Source organism: Bos indicus x Bos taurus, chromosome 8 (genome assembly GCF_003369695.1).
Source record: "Bos indicus x Bos taurus breed Angus x Brahman F1 hybrid chromosome 8, Bos_hybrid_MaternalHap_v2.0, whole genome shotgun sequence".
In the NCBI taxonomy this organism is placed as follows: Eukaryota; Metazoa; Chordata; class Mammalia; order Artiodactyla; family Bovidae; genus Bos; species Bos indicus x Bos taurus.
This window is the reverse complement of record NC_040083.1, coordinates 62,776,580-62,792,896: the sequence shown is the minus strand read 5'-3', so window position 1 is coordinate 62,792,896 and position 16,317 is coordinate 62,776,580. Positions and strand designations below refer to the sequence as shown.

The following is a 16,317-nucleotide window of genomic DNA, read 5'->3' as shown; positions in this document are numbered from 1 at the left end:
CCTAGGAAATCAGAAGACTTGGTCACATGTAGGGAAGGAAGGAGCAAAGAATCTTATAGGAGACTGAGCAAAACCAAATGAACCAGTCTTCTAGATAATTGGGGAAGCTTTTGATGCATCTTTGAATCTAGCACAGCTCTGTGCTCAGTGGCTTATGTATCGCAGATACTTGGTGTTTTTGTTAAAGGGAAAATTTTGTGTAAATGAACAAAGGAACAAAGAATAGATGAATAAATGATTAGGGGGAAAAAAAACTGCCCTCTGAGGGAGGCTCTTGGGAGACTAGACTTCAAGAGCCCCACGCATTAGCATGCAAGGTCAAACAGTGACAATAGACAGGCTCAAGTATGGGATAGATGTGAGGGATGAAGGCCAAGTGTATCTCGGAGGAATCTGAGCCTTAGAAAAGTTAAAACAATCTGTCCCAAATCAGGACCCCGAAGGTCTGCCTCCGGATATCCATTACACTGTGTCTCACACTGCCACCTGCTGGGCAAGACCCACCGGCCAGCTCCACCGTTCTTCCACGCCTAGGACGGACCTAGCAGGGAACCAGCGAAGTGCGGTAGGTTGTAACTCCTTCCTGTGACTCTCTCCGATGAGGGCTTTGCTTTCTAAGAGGATGAGCTCTAGCAGACTGTGGATGTCTACCTGGGTCTCAGGAAAAGGAGAGATTAAGGTTAACCCTGGAGTACTATGGACTGAATAGTCAGAACCTTACCTACCACATGCTCCCTCTTTGTTCCTCTTCCTCCCGCCACACTGATGCTGAAAAACAAGAAGAGAATGAGGGGCTTGGACTCAATTCTTATTCTCCCCTCTTTAGACAAATTATTATTCACAGATAAATCTTTCTACATTGCATTAACAGAGCTCTATGTTTCTATTTCATTCATATATAAAATGGATATATATATATATATATTTTGAAATCTCAAAAGTTGACTGTGTGGGGTTCCCAGTTGATTTTCTTCCATTGGTAGACCTCTCCTGAACAAAGGGACAAACTCTCAGACAGGATTTACTCCAGAAGGTGAGGTTCTGTGCCATGACAGCACTGTGGCTCCAGCGTCTGATTAGAGGCTCAGCATTGCTGTTTAGATCAGCTCTAACACAAAGGAAAGGCTTGGCCAAGACACCTGGATGCAGGGTTGGGGTGGGATATGACTGATGAACCAGTGTTGAGGACTGTTCTTCAGTTTTTCTGAACTCTCTTAATAATCCAATCCATGGCCCCTGAATTGCATGGTTGGGTTTTTTCCCAGAGCCAGTTACAACACCAAACAGATGGTCTGGGGTATTGGACAAAGGCCCCACTAGTCTCTATTCTAGCCTCTCTCTCTCCCACAAAGATGATAGTGTCTTCTTTCATGAGAGTTCTCATCTCAGTTGTTTCTCTGGGCCAACATAGTTAACTTAGAAAACTGGGAAGAGGGACAGGAAAGAAAAACCCTCGATTTCTGCTGGGGGCTCATTCTCAGTTTCTCTAGGGTGGTGGTTGGGGAGTAGGGGATAGCCTCTCAGCCTAGTAGTCCCTCAAGCTTTTCTAAATTCTTCCACTCTTCTCTTGGTCTTTTTTACTCTCCACTCCATATTTTCATGATATCATTTATCTTATGCTATTTCCTATTTCTTCCACCTAGAACTAGATATTAACCGGATCCTTCTTTACCCCTGGGAAATCTCAACTTGAGCTTCATCACTTCCATAGACTTTGAAGCTCTTTCAGTTCTGGAATTTTTTGCTCATTTCCAGGGATTTACACTGAAGTCTTTAGCTCCAGCATCTCCATGTAATCTGTTTTTGCCTTGCATCAACACAGACGCACAACTCATGCTTTGCTCCCTTCATTATTCTCAGAAAAATCCACTTACACATAAAAGAATTAGCAATGCAGCCCTTTTTAAAAGACGGTGTGGGAGTGACCAGAGGGAGACAGGCCCATAAACATATACCATAGTAAACAACTTAAAAATCCTCTCTGATGAATTCCCTTTCTTTCAAAATCCCTTTGCGTTAGTGTACTTCCGAGGGCTCTCGGCTCTCCCTCCCTCACCCCTGCAGTGTCCACCTCGCTGGCCCCTCCCTCCTCTCTCCCAGGTGCCTCCCCTTTTCCCAACATTATAATGCTTCTCCCTTACTACACAGAGCAGTTCCCCTCTCCTAAAGCCCTGCCCAAACCTGCACATGCAAACCCATCCTGATTTGAAGACTAGGTGAGGCCTTCTCTTTAAGCATTTCAACTTTTGAAGGCAGTAGTTGGAGTTACACATGAAAATATACTTCAGTAATTTTGAGTCAGGCTTCCCTTGTGGCTCAGCTGGTAAAGAATTCGCCTGTAATGCGGGAGACCTGGGTATGATTCCTGGGTTGGGAAGATCCCCTGAAGAAGAGAAAGGCTGCCCACTCCAGTATTCTGGCCTAGAGAATTCCATGGACTATGTAGTCCATGGGGTTGCAAAGAGTTGGACACAACTGAGCACTTCCACTTTCTTTCCATTTTGAATCATGCCTAAGGTTATTTCTTCCATGAAGGATTTCTTTATTTTTATCATCTATTTTTTATATTTTTACCACCTTCTCTATTGAAATAATCTCAACATTTTTTTCTTTTGAGATCATGCATTTCACATTGTCAAATTTTCTTTTTTAACAGATTTATGAGGCACAATTGTTTAAAACGTACAATTTGATGAGTTTTGACATAGGCATATACCAGTGAAACCACCACCACAATCAAGAAGATGAGATAATTAGTAAAACTAATTAGTAAAACAAGTTCCAATCAAGAAGTCCAACTGATAAACTGTAATATATATTCCCATACTGGTATCTTCATATGAGATTGAGCAGGCGTGACCCTGCAGAGCCCAGAGGTGTTGGGCTGGGAAGCACAAAGATGCATATAGTAGGACACTGGGACTAATGGTGGAGCCAGCGCTGCCTCCCAGGCCATCTGTCCTTCCTGATGGGGTGCACACACTATAGAGGTCTCTGATTTAATAAATGCACTGCATCCTGAAGAATGGCACTCTGTTCTTTCAGTGTGTTGCCTGGTATATCAGTTGTGCCTTTAGAAGGGCATTTCAGTATTCTGTGAGGCTGGCTGCCTCCAACTTCATTAGGTGATTATCAAGCTATTCATCCCATGACCACTGGCCATCCCCATACCACTTTTACAGGTATGACCCAGCACAGGTCATATGCTATGCTGGGTGGAATTCCATGCCTGTGGATTAGGCAATTCTTATGCCCATAGGTGGAGAAGGCAATGGCACCCCACTCCTTTACTCTTGCCTGGAAAATCCCATGGACAGAGGAGCCTGGTAGGCAGCAGTCTGTGGGGTCGTGAAGAGTCGGACACAACTGAGCGACTTCACTTTCATGCATTGGAGAAGGAAATGGCAACCCACTCCAGTGTTCTTGCCTGGAGAATCCCAGGGACAGGGGAGCCTGGTGGGCTGCCGTCTATGGGGTCGCACAGAGTTGGACAGGACTGAAGCAACTTAGCAGCAGCAGCATGCCCATAGGGGCTCAAAGTAATAGGATGAAGATAATGGGAAGCGTATTGAGAAAACAGCGGGTGTCGTGTATAATAATAGGCAAGATGAGCATCTATATAAAGCAAAGGGAAGGAAAAAGGATTCTGTAGAACCAGAAAGTTAACCCTGTTCTGTCAACTTGGATAGAAGCTAGCCACTTTCAAAGTCTGCCAGTTTTGGAAAATTCCTAAGAATCTTGTCTGTGGTCTGTGGTCCTAAGAAGGACTGGATGGTTGATAGTCGGGAGAAAGTGAGGCGTCTTTTCAGCTGGCAGACGTGTATCCAAGGATAACACATTGGAGGTTTATGCTGTCAGTTTAAAGTGGCTGATGAGACCCTCTCTTTCAAGGCTCAAGGGCAGTTTTCCTTTGATGTCTTTTCCAGAAACCAAATCTCCATATTTCAGATCATGCAGAGGTTGCTTGGAGAAGGCAATGGCACCCCACTCCATTACTCTTGCCTGGAAAATCCCATGGATGGAGAAGCCTGGTAGGCTGCAGTCCGTGGGGTCGCTAAGAGTCGGGCACGACTGAGCAACTTCACTTTCACTTTTCGCTTTCATGCATTGGAGAAGGAAATGGCAACCCACTCCAGTGTGCTTGCCTGGAGAATCCCAGGGACAGAGGAGCCTAGTGAGCTGCCCTCTATGGGGTCGCACAGAGTCGGACACGACTGAAGCGACTTAGCAGCAGCAGCAGAGGTTGCTTAGGTGGGTAGTTTGAAAATTTCTAAAAGCAAGACCAAAAAAAATTTTTTTTGTTTTTTCCAGCCACCGTCTCGTCTCTTACACCCATTTCTTGTACGGCTCTCCCCAAGACGGGGAATGGGGGAAGTCATTTCTTAATCCTATCTGACTTCCTTCTTCTCCAGAGACCCACGCAGAGCGGGTGCAGGTAAATATTTAGAAAAAAAAAAAAGTTGAACCGCATGGCATGGTGCCCGCTGTGCTCGCAGTGGGCTCGCTCTCTGCCAGCCGCCGCTCGTTCTCTCCGCGTGTCCAGCCCGGTGGATCTGTGCCGTGGCATGCACCGCCTCAGTCCTGAGAGCCTGGCCACCATCCAGGACAGGACTCACTGCTTGATGAAGCCAGAGGAATGCCTGCAGCGGATGAGCACATACCCAGCCCAGGTGCGAGCGGTAGTGAAATCACTGCAGCTTCCGGTGAGGAGTGGAGCTCCATGACCCCAACGGGAAGGTGGTCAGGGACACTTTAGTAGATTTTCCGGACTACAAAGCCCCTTGCATCTTACTCTATCCAGGGTCCTCACCATTGAAGAGTTGCTGTTTTCTCTTCTTTTGACTTCCAGTGTCATGAGATGGCATTTATAAGGGAAGGTTTATTCTTGTCTCACTTGCTCAACTGTGGAATGGGCTGCCGTGGGAAATTTGAGTTTCCTGCCTGGGGTGCTGGATACCATCTTGGCGGAGCCGTTGTGGTGGTGGGAAGAGAACTCGCTGCCCCGAGATGCTATGAGTCTTTGGTGCCCGTTGTCCCTATGACGCCGCCAGAGGTACGCAATCTGATGCGAATTTCGCAACTCAGCCTTGAGGTTAGTGATGCAAGTTCATTCAGGAGGAAACTGTGGCTGGTGAGTTGGACCCCTGGATGCTGCTGGGGCTCGGAGGGCCTGACTCACGCCTCACAGCCGCCGCCAGCGTTTCAGAGGGAAGCGATGTTGTCTCTTGTTCCTCTTCCTCCGCTCATCCCCTCAAGGTGGGCGGCTGGTCTTCAGCCTCCTCTGCATTCCACACAACACCTCCTGGGAAACCTCAGCCACACCCCTGGCTTCAATTCCTGTCTCTGTGATGATAAATTCTAACGTTGTGTCTCCAGCCTTGACCTCATCCTTTAGCAAACAGACCAGGTAGCCAGCAGTTTATTGGACATCATCATCTCATCAGCCCTGCATCTCAACACAATGTGTCCCAAACTAAGATGTTTTTCTCCTGCCTTCAACCTAACACCCCTCACCCAACCAGCCACCCCATACAGGAACCTTTCTCTCTCTCTCTCTCTCAAGTACACTTCTCCCTTGCCTCCTCATCTGACATGTTCCACCCTATAGTGCCTTTTTATCAGCCTTTTTAAATGTCAGTTCTGTTGCAACTGATTTCATTATGCCTCCCCAGGGCTGTATTGCTTGGCCTCCTGGCTGGTTCCTGTGTGCCAGCTCCCCCTTTTCTAAGCACTACACTCTGTGTTAGGTGGGTGTGTAAATGGACAAAACAACTGTAGAAGACTAGTAGTATCTATTCAAGTAGACATATGTATACCCTGTTCCGTGCTTAGTTACTTCAATCCTGTCCGACTCTTTGTGACCCTATGGACTGTCTACCCTGCCAGGCTCCTCTGTCCATGGGGATTCTCCAGGCAAGAATACTGGAGTGGGTTGCCATGCCCTCCTCCAGGGAATCTTCCCAACCCAGGGATCAAACTGGGACCTCCTGCATTGCAGGCGGATTCTTTTCCAGCTGAGCTACCTGGGAAGCCCATGCATACCCCATGACCCAGCAATTCCACTCCTAGATATGTACCAAACAGATGGACATCCATGAAAGTACCAGAAGTCAGATGCAAGAAGTTTTATAGCCCCAAACTGGAAACCAGGTGATGCTCATTAATATTAGTAATTGTCGTATCTTCATACAATGGGATATTAACATAAAGATGAAAAACAAACTACTTTTATATATGGCAACATGGATGAGTCTTGAAAACATTGTGTTCGGTGAAAGAAGCCAAATACAATAAAATACGGAAAACTATTTTATGGTGTTAAGATCAGGATACTGTTTTCTCTTGTGATTGGGTAGTTCCTGAAAGAGTGCTATTGGGTTTTTAGTAATTTCTTTCTTTCTTTAGCTGGATGCTGTTTACAGAGGTGTGGTCAGTTGGTGAAAATGTTTGCACTTCTCTGTATGTGTGCTATACTTCAATTAAAAGTTTACCAACACCCACCCACACACCAAAGCAAAATTCCTTCCATGTTCCTCATAACCAGCAGAAACATTTCCAAACCCTAGCAGTACACTCAGTGCCCTCTGTGATACGACCCAGGGCATCTCCCTCCCACCTATGGCGCGTGTGCCATCCACACTGAGTCACACCTGTTCTGCTGGCACATCTCTGGGCCCTTGCTTTTCTAGTTCCTCTCTCAATCTGTTTCTGTGCTGAAAATGCCACCTCCTCTATGAAGCCTCCCTTTATTTTTTAGGCCAAACAGATCTCTCCTGGGCTGTGTTCACATGGCATGCTGTTTTCCCCTCTCTCAGGGCCCTTAGCTCTCTCTGCTTACACGTGTTTCCTTGATTGGTGGTAAACTCTGCGGTGGCAGGAACAGTGTCTCATTCACCTTTGTAAAATCTCCTGGAGCCAGTGTTGTGGCTGCTATAGTGCTCGAGCTAATGAATATCTGACAAGTGATTGAATGCATGCTCTGAGTTAAGCCTCAGTCAGTACTGCCAAAAAGCCAAGACACCCAGCTTGCCTGCAGAAAGCTTTTGCTGAGAGCCAAGTCACTTTGGAAGGAAACACATCCTGCAGTCCTTTATTGGCTGTTGACAGCCAACCAAATGTAAATGTGTTGTGCAGCATTGTGGGCGTGTCCAGTTAGACTGAGCAGCCCCACTAACATGAATAAGCCGTGCAAATATGTGTTTAATGACCATGTTGCTCCGTGTCAAGTCTTAATCCCAGATAATTAGCAGATAGATAATTGGTAGAAGAATGGGAGGTGCCGATGGATATCCCATCACTTGGGTGAAGCTAGTGATCCTCTATGGATTAAGACCCACCCTATGTAAGTGTTGATGGCTCCTATTTGAAATGCTCCTTTCGAAAGGGCCTAGGTCCAAGAAGTGTCAGGAGCTCCAGAATGGGGCGTTGGCATCAGCGCTAATTCCCTGGGCTGCTTCCATTCAAGGTGGGTGGATGGGCCCCACTGCCACCAGCTTAGTGCTGACAGCTCAGAGTCCTGTACTGCCACTGACCTGGTGGGTCGTCTTGAGTAGGTCCCGTCTCCTTTCTTGCCATTTGTCTACTGGCAAAGGGTAGAAGGAATTGGGTGGACATGCTGAGTTGAGAACCCATTGTAGACAAGATTTTCCCTACTCTGCTCCTTCCTGGTTTTGTCAGAGGCGTGGTTAGTTGGCCTGGATGTTGGGGTGCCTTGAAGAGGATGTTCTGGGAGTGAAAGCAGACATCTGAGGTGAGTGTTGACAGTATTGTATTATGTGCATGGTGACCCTGGAGTTGCACAGCCAGGCAGCACTGGATTGAATGACTTTCACCTGTCAATTTAACAAACTAGTCATGCTCAAGAGAATGGAACTTAAAAGCAGCTCTGCTGTGGATCTGGGTGTAGAGGAATGAGCACTTGACTACAAGTCAGGAGGCTAGTTTTGAGGCTGTTATCATAGGAAGTTTAGTGTGAACAGAGTCTTTATTTCTCTGGGATAAATGCCCCTGAGTGCAATTGCTGAGTTGTATGGTTGTTACCTATTTAACTTTATAAGAAACTGCTAAATTGTTTTCTAGAGCAGCAATACCATTTTACATACCCATCAGCATTGTATGACTGATCCAGTTTCTCTAACTCCCTACCAGCATTTGGTGTTGTCACTGTTTTTTTTTTTTTTTTTTGTAGTCACTGTGATAGGTATGTAGCAATATTACATTGTGGTTTTAATTTGCATTTCCCTGTCGACTAATGATGTTGAACATCTTTTCATGTGCTTATTTGCCATCTGTGTATCCTCTTTGGTGCGATATCTCTTTTGTCCATTTTGTAGTTGGATTGTTTCCTTACTGGTGAGTTTGAGATTTGTCTATATATTCTAGATAGGAATCTTTTGTCAAATATGTGGTTTGAAAATACTTTCTTCTGGTTTGTGGTTTGTCTTTTCTTCCTTTTAACAGTCTTTCCTAGACAAATGTTTGTAATGTTAACAGTCCTATTTAACAATTTTTTTCTTCTATGCATTTGTGTCATTTCTAAGAACTTTTTGTTTGCCTAATTCTACATCCCAAAGATTTTCCTCCCATTTTTTTCTAAAAGTTATCTACTTTTACATTTTGTGTTTAAGTCCATTATCCACATAAGGTTAATTTTTGCATAAAGTATTAGATTTAGATTGAGGATCAAATTTCTTTCTTTCTTTCTTTCTTTTTTTTTGGCCTTTGGATGTCCTGTTGCTCCAGCACCATTTGTTGAAAAGGGTGTCTTTCCTTTGTTGGACTGCTTTTTCACCTTTGTCCCAAATCAGTTGGTTATTTATGTGTGGGTCTATTTTGGGGTTCAATGGCACCCCACTCCAGTACTCTTGCTTGGAAAATCCCATGGACGGAGGAGCCTGTTAGGCTGCAATCCATGGGGTCGCTAAGAGTCGGATACGACTGAGCGACTTCACTTTCACTTTTCACTTTCATGCATTGGAGAAGGAAATGGCAGCCCACTCCAGTGTTCTTGCCTGGAGAATCCCAGGGACAGGGGAGCCTGGTGGGCTGCCGTCTATGGGGTCGCACAGAGTCGGACATGACTGAAGTGACTTAGCATTGCATAGCATTCTTTTTCATGGATCTGTGTGTCTGTTCCTCTACTAATACCAATATGGTCTTGAATACTATAGGATATAAGAAGTGTTGAAATTGGTTAAATGATTCCTCTCCCTGAAATGGACTAAATATTCATGTCCCTTCAAATTTCAAATGTTGAAATCCTAATTCCCAATGTGAGAGTATTAGGAGATGGAGCCTTTTGGAGGTCATTAGGTCAGGGTAGCGCCCTCATGAATGAAATTAGTGTCCTTGTTTAAGGACCCCAGAGAGCTCTCTTGTCCTCTTTCCACCATGTGAGAATACAAAGAGAAGTCGGAAGTCTGCACCTGGAAGAGGGTTCTCACCGGAACTTGGCTATGCTGGCACTCTCCCAGGACTGTGAGAAATAATTTTTTTATTGTTTATAAGCCCCCCAAGTCTGGTACTTTGTTATAGCAGTCTAAACTGACTAAAAATATACTCTTTTTTCAAAATTGTTTTAACTATTCTAGTTCCATTGCCTTTACGTATATTTTAGAGTGATCCTGTCTGTATCAGTTAAAACTCTTGCTGAAATTTTGATAGGAATTACTTTAAACCTGTATGTCTACTTCGGGAAAAATCAACTTCTTCATATGTTGAGTTTTCCAACCGTGCATATGATCTCTCTGTTTGTTTAGACTTTCTTTGTTTTTTTTCATCAGTATTTTATACTTTTCAACATACAAGCTCTGTACATGTTTTGTTAGATTTACCACCTGTTTTTTTGAGTGATTATAAATGGTATTATATTTTAAATTTTGGTATGCACACTTTCATTGTTACTACATAGAAATATAATTGTTTGATGTTTGTCTTATAGCTTCTAGACTTTTCTGGACTCACTTATTAGTTCTAGGAGTTTTGTTGTTGTTGTTTCTCCCTATGGAATCCCTTGGATTTTCACTGTAGACGGTCATGTCCTCTGAAAATAGAGACAGTTTTATTTCTTCCTTTCCATTCTATGTAACTCTTAATTTCTAGACTTTTTTTTTTTTGGTACTGGGTAGAACTTCCAGTACTATGTTGAATAAGAGTGATGAGAATGGACATCTTGCCTTGAGCTTGATCTTTGGGAAAAATATTCAGTCCTAAGTATAATGTTAGCTGTAGATTTTTGGTACACATTCCTTGTCTAGTTGAGGAAGAACCCTTCTGTTCCTATATTTTTGAGAGTTTTTATCATGATAGGTATTAATTCTGTCAAATGCTTTTTATATAGTGATATGATTATGTGATTTTTCTCTTCTTTAGTCTATCAATATGGTGGCTTGTAGTAATTAATTTTTGCCTATTGAACTAGCCTCACATCCTCTGAAGTCAACTGTGTTTGGTTATGCTATATAATTATTTTCATATATCACTGAATTCTATTCACTAATATTTTATTGAAGACTTTTCTGTCATTTATGAGAAATACTGGTTTATGGTTGTTGTTTCATATGACCTTAATCTGATTTTGTCATCAGGTTAATACTAGCTTTATAGAAAATAAATTGGACGTATTTTTTCCTCTTCTATTTTTTGGAAGAGATTGTGTCATTGGTATTATTTCTTTAAAATTTTGATAGAATTTTCTAGTGAAATCATCTGGGCCTGGACATTTCTTTTGGGGAGTTTTAAAAAATTATGAATTCAATTTCCTTTATACTCAGAAGGCTATTCAACTTATCTATTTCATATTGAGTAAGTTGTGGTATTTTTTGGTTTTTTGACATTGGTCTATTTTATCTAAGTTGTCAAATTTATGTGTTTTTGGTTGTTTGTAGAATTCCCTTATTATACTTTGATATCTGCAGGGTAGTGGTGATAGCTTCCATTTCATTCCTAAAACTAGTGATTGTGTCTTTTTTCCTTAGTCAGTTTTGTCAGAGGTTTTTCCATTTTAATTCATCTTTTCAAAGAACTAGCTCTCTATTTCCTTGATTTTCTCTATTGTTTTTCCATCTTCAGTTTCAATGGTTTTGACTCTTTATTGCTCCCTCCCACCATTCCCTGATTCCTTCCTTCTTTCCTTCCAGCCTAATAGACCTACAACAGTATGTTAGTTCTAGGTATATAAGTGATTCAAGAGTTCTGTATGTTACAAAATAATGACCCTGATAAGTCTAGTGACCATCTGTCACCATACAGTTATAATATTACTGACTGGATTCTTTTTTTCTATTTTCTTGAGGTGGAGCTTAGGTTATTGATTTGAGATTTTCCATTTTTCACAATGTATGCCTTTAGTGCTATAAATTTCTCTCTTAGCATTTTATTTTTGCTATTTCCCACAACTTTGGGTATGCTGTATTTTCATTTTCATTCACTTCCATGTTTAATTTCTCCCCCAACTTCTAGACTTTCTCTTTTACCCATGGACTATTTAGAAACATATTGTGTACAATGTTTTCCATTCACTGATAAACTAAGTCAATTTCTGGATCTTTCTTTGTCTTGTATGCTTCATTTGTTTTATTGGCAAGCAAAGCCCTATAAGGGATGGCTTCCCTACTCTTCAGACTCATGTCCATCTTCATCTTGACTAATCTGGAAGTAATGAAGTTTATAAGTGTCCTTGTCAGATGCAACCCTTGAAGCCAGTCACCAAAATTGTTCTTTTTAAGATATTTCTTGGTAAGATATTTTAGATACCGTTTAGAGAACTGTTTCTCAGAAACAACCATGATTTTGAAGCATTCAGTGCAAACAACATTCCCAAGATTTGCAGGTTTTCCATTCATTTTAACCTTCTCACATAGAAATGGTTCAAAATTTCCAGAATCTTCTCCTGGATGATTAAGATCCAAATTAAACTTCCAGGTTGACTTCTTGGGCTTCCTTGTCTTTCTTCGGCACCATCTTGAAGGTTGGCCATGCGAGCAGCCCTGAGTCTTTTGACTTCTAGCCTAGTGCTCCTCTAACCCAGGAGCCTCATGATGCAAAGTATTATCACTTAGAAGTTCTGGTGCCCAAATGCCTGGCTTCAAACTGCTCCTCCTGTTCTACTTCACGGTCACTACCTTTCAGGGGAGTTTGTGGAGACTAAAAGCACTAGATAGTGCCCCTCACCCCCCCCACCCCCGCTGCAGCCCACTGAATGTTAGCCATTGTGACTGGTATCAGAGACGGAAGGCATTGTTGTGCCCATTTTATTGTTGAGGAAGTTGAGGCTGAGACTTGCGCAGGTACTGGAGCCAGGATTTGAACCAGTGCATTTGTGACAAAGGTGGGCAACTGCTCAGAAAATAGGAAAGTACCAGTGTTCAGATTTGACCCTTACTAACAGTATATCAGACTCTAGATTCATTCCATGCATTTGTGTGTAGTGGGAGGAAGCCCAAGTTTCCTGAAGATAGATTCAGGAGGAAATCTTCAAACTGAGACCTGAAAGGGCTTACCTGGTGGCTCAGTGGTAAAGAATCCACTTGCCAATGCAGGGGACACAGGTTTGATCCCTCCGGAGTGATCCCACGTGATCCAGAGTGATGCCACAGAGCAATTAAGCCCATGCGCCACCCCTGTGCTCTAGAGCCTGGGAACCACGACTCCTGAGCCCTCATGCCCTAGAGCCCATACTCCGCAACAAGAGAAGCCACTGCAATGAGAAGCGTACGCACTGCAGCTAGAGAGTAGCCCCTGTTCACTGAAACTAGACAAAAGCCTCAACAGCAAGGAAGACCCAGCACAGCCAAAATAAATAAATACAATTTACAAAAAAAGAGAGAGAGAGATTTGAAAGCCACTTACTGAGAAGCGAGGTGTTTGCCAGGGCATGTAACTCACCAGCCAACCAACCTTGTAGTAGTGTTTCGGAAAAGTCATTTATGTTCATTATAGTTTGGGGTTTGGGTGGAAAGCCTGTTTCAGTTCTGGGGTTTTGCTTTCCTATCAGGCCGGCTGCAGGCCCAGACTGGCCCCTGTTGGAAGGAAGTCGGCCCTCCTCCCCTCAAGGAGGAAAGGCCCTCCCGTCTGTGGTCGCTGCATTGTACTTGCTGGATTCCAGGCTGTCAGTCTCATGGAGAGCTCCTGGGACGCTTAGCCTGCAGATTGTTTTGTTAGGTTTCTCCTACAATTAATTTGGAAATCACCCAGCTGCCCACAGCCTCTCCCAGGTGTTCTGTAAACCACAGGCCTGCTCCTGCAGCCTTTGCCTTGGTGGGACCATCGCTAGCTGAAGCTGGGTGGGTCAGGGTGGGGTGATAGGAGGGTGAAAAGAGGCCCATAATGGTAGAGCTCATTTAAAGCCACGTCCCCCTCAGCTTTGGCACTAACCGTCCTGCTTTGTAGGATCTGGAGCAAACAGATCCACACACTTTGCAAACTTTATCTTTAAGCCTCACACGCCCCAGGAGGTAAGTCAGGGGCGTGTGGAGGATCCACCCTACTTAACCAGAAAGGATTTCCCCCAAGCTGCAGTCAAACCAACACGCAAGCCTCCCGTTTCCCATATCCAAGGAGCACAAATCCTCACATGCTTGATTCATTTTACTGTGAACTTTGTTACACCTGGATTGAATCCCTTGCGGACAAAGGTCTGTGACCTTGCGCTTGCCCTCTTTTCTTGGACCTTACTTTTCTCATCTGAAAAAATGCACCTGAAAACTGCTACTTCCCAGGGCAGTTGTGAAGATCTAAAGGAGAGCATATGTGGAAGTTCTTAGTACAGCATGAACAAAGCCACTCATGGATAATGTGAGTTATGTTAGTCAGCTGTGCCATGGCTGAGCCACTTGAAGCTAGGGAAGAGCAATGGTGTGCTGAGAGCCCTGGACAAGGATCTAAGATGTTAGCTCCTTGTACAGCTGTGGAAAGTCACCTTCTTTATTTATGTGCTCAGTCGTGTCTGACTCTTTGTGACCCCATGGACTATAGTCCACCAGGCTTCTCTGTCTGTGGAATTTTCCAGGCAAGAATACTTGAGTGGGTGGTCATTTCCTTCTCTGGAGGATCTTCCCCTCCCAGGGTTGAACCCATATCTCCCGTGTCTCCTGCATTGCAGTGGGATTCTTTACCTGATGAGCCATTGGGAAAACCCAACCTTGTTTTTTCCTTCTATAAATCAAGGGGTAAGATTAGATTACCTTTTAGCTGTATGTTTGTTTTTTTGTTTTTGTTTTTTTAATATAAGAATGGCAAAGGAAATCTCAACGGGAAAACGAAGAATCAATTTTTTCCTGCCTCCAAAAGGGTCACCTTCTTTAGTTAGGATGTATTTGGCTGCAAGTAACAGAGAGACCAAAGATAAGAGGTTTAAATGGCAGGATGTTTGTTATCGCACACAGGTATAATGAATTGTTCCAGGGTTGGTTCTTTCAGTAGCTCAGCGATGTCATTAGGTACCCAGGTTATTCCCACCTTTTGGCTCTGCCATCCTCAGCAGGTTGGCTTGTTCTCTTAGGCTGGTACCCTCCGAGTCCAACATGTCTGTCACACTTGCAGGAGTCACACCCTAACAACATTAAGAGGAAGAAAATGGCTATTTATTTCCCCCTGTTGCTTTAAAAACAAGGAAATATTTCCCAGAAGTCTTGAGCAGACTTTTCTGGACATCTCACTGGCCCGAAAAGTATCCTGGGCCTGTTTCTCAATAATCACTGGCAGGAGTGATGGAATCATCACCATGTCTACCTTAGACAAGTCCAGATTGAGCCAGTGGGCACTCCAATGGGTGTAAGACATCCCCTACAACACATGACCAATTGCAACCTGAACAAAATCAGAGTCTTGTGAGCAGAGAGGGGGCAGAATGACAACTATCAGTATCTGGCACACCTTCTTCTTGAATAAGCCAGAAAGAGAGCGTATTGTTTTACTCCTGTCCAGGGTTGCCCACTGTTCAGTTGTCCTCAGTAGGCTGCATCTCAGCTCTACCATAAAGACCCCTTTGTCCAGTTCCCTTGATAGGACACTGTTCTTTCTTTTGAGCATCAGTACAGAGAAAACGTGAACACACCCCAATGTTGAGTAGTTGTATGAAGCTTGGATGAAATCTAGGATAGAAGCAAAGTGTTACATGGGAGGGGGAAATTTTGAAAATGCTCATATTAAGTATAATTTTCTCATAGTGGAAGAAACCCTTGGACTTCCCTGGTGGTACAGTGGATTAGAGTCTGATGCCAGTGCAGGGGACATGGGTTCAATCCCTGGTCCAGGAAGATTCCACATGCCTCAGAGCCTGCGTGTCACAACTACTGAAACCCATACACCTGTGCTCCACATCAAGCGAAGCCACTGCAATGAGAAGCCATTCCACTGCAATGAAGAGTAGCCCCGGCTTGCTGCAACTAGAGAAAGCCTGCTCTCAGTAACAAAGACCCTGCGTAACCAAAAATAAATAAGTAATTAAAAAAAAAAAAGACCCTTCACAGGGCTGCTCACGAACACACCATGCTTCTAATCTCATTCCCTTGTCCTGAGGTCTGGACCTCTGCAACAGAATAACATGATCCATTCGTATTTGAGCTGAGTTACATACTGGCTGCTGTGGGGAATGAGTGAGGAGAGCAGTGGAGGGATCAGGGAGCTCTGTGTGTGAGGCTGATGCTGTGATCCAGGAGAGGGATGATGGAGGCTCCTGCTAGGTTTTGTCCTTGGAGGTGCAAGATGGGATTAGGTGGTTCCTGGAGAGGTAATGATCAAAGCAAATTTGGGGTGACTGGAACACATAGGAGTGTCTAGGAACAGCAAGTGGGGTGTTGGCTGGAGCCTAGAGGTGTAGGAGGGCAACTGTGGGAGATGAGGCCAAGAAGAGGGTTGGCATAAGGATCATGGAGGGCCCCAAATGCCAGGTAAGGAGTTTGGGCTCTCTGGTACAGACAAAAGGGAGCCTGAGCCCACAGGACTGGAGCTCAGCTTCTGGAAGTGAGGCTGGCAGTGTGGGCAGAATGGGGGGTGGAGGTAACAGCATCCAGGGGCGGGCTTGGCTGGCTACAGGCGGCTGAGAGCGGTGGAGAGAGTTGGGCTGTATGAGGCTGTGCTTCTCATACTTCATCTCTGGTTGCTGATTGCCTCCATGCATGAAAAATCATAGCTGGGAAGCCGCTCCAAGTTCTCAGATAATGAGATAAGCCGATGTTCTGACCAGGGCAGAGATCCACCCTGATTCTGGCTCCCAGTCCCTTCCTCAACCTGGGAGGGGCTGACAGTTGATCCCCAGCGCCTCTCTGACTACTGCCTCTGCACCTGGTTAACCCTTCTGGGCTGAGCTGGAAATCC

General features: G+C 44.3%; 1 pseudogene; it reads right to left on the bottom strand.

Moving 5' to 3' along the window:
• Nucleotides 1–11,610: 11,610 nt before the first annotated feature.
• Nucleotides 11,611–14,724, bottom strand: LOC113897457 (annotated as a pseudogene).
• Nucleotides 14,725–16,317: the final 1,593 nt, after the last annotated feature.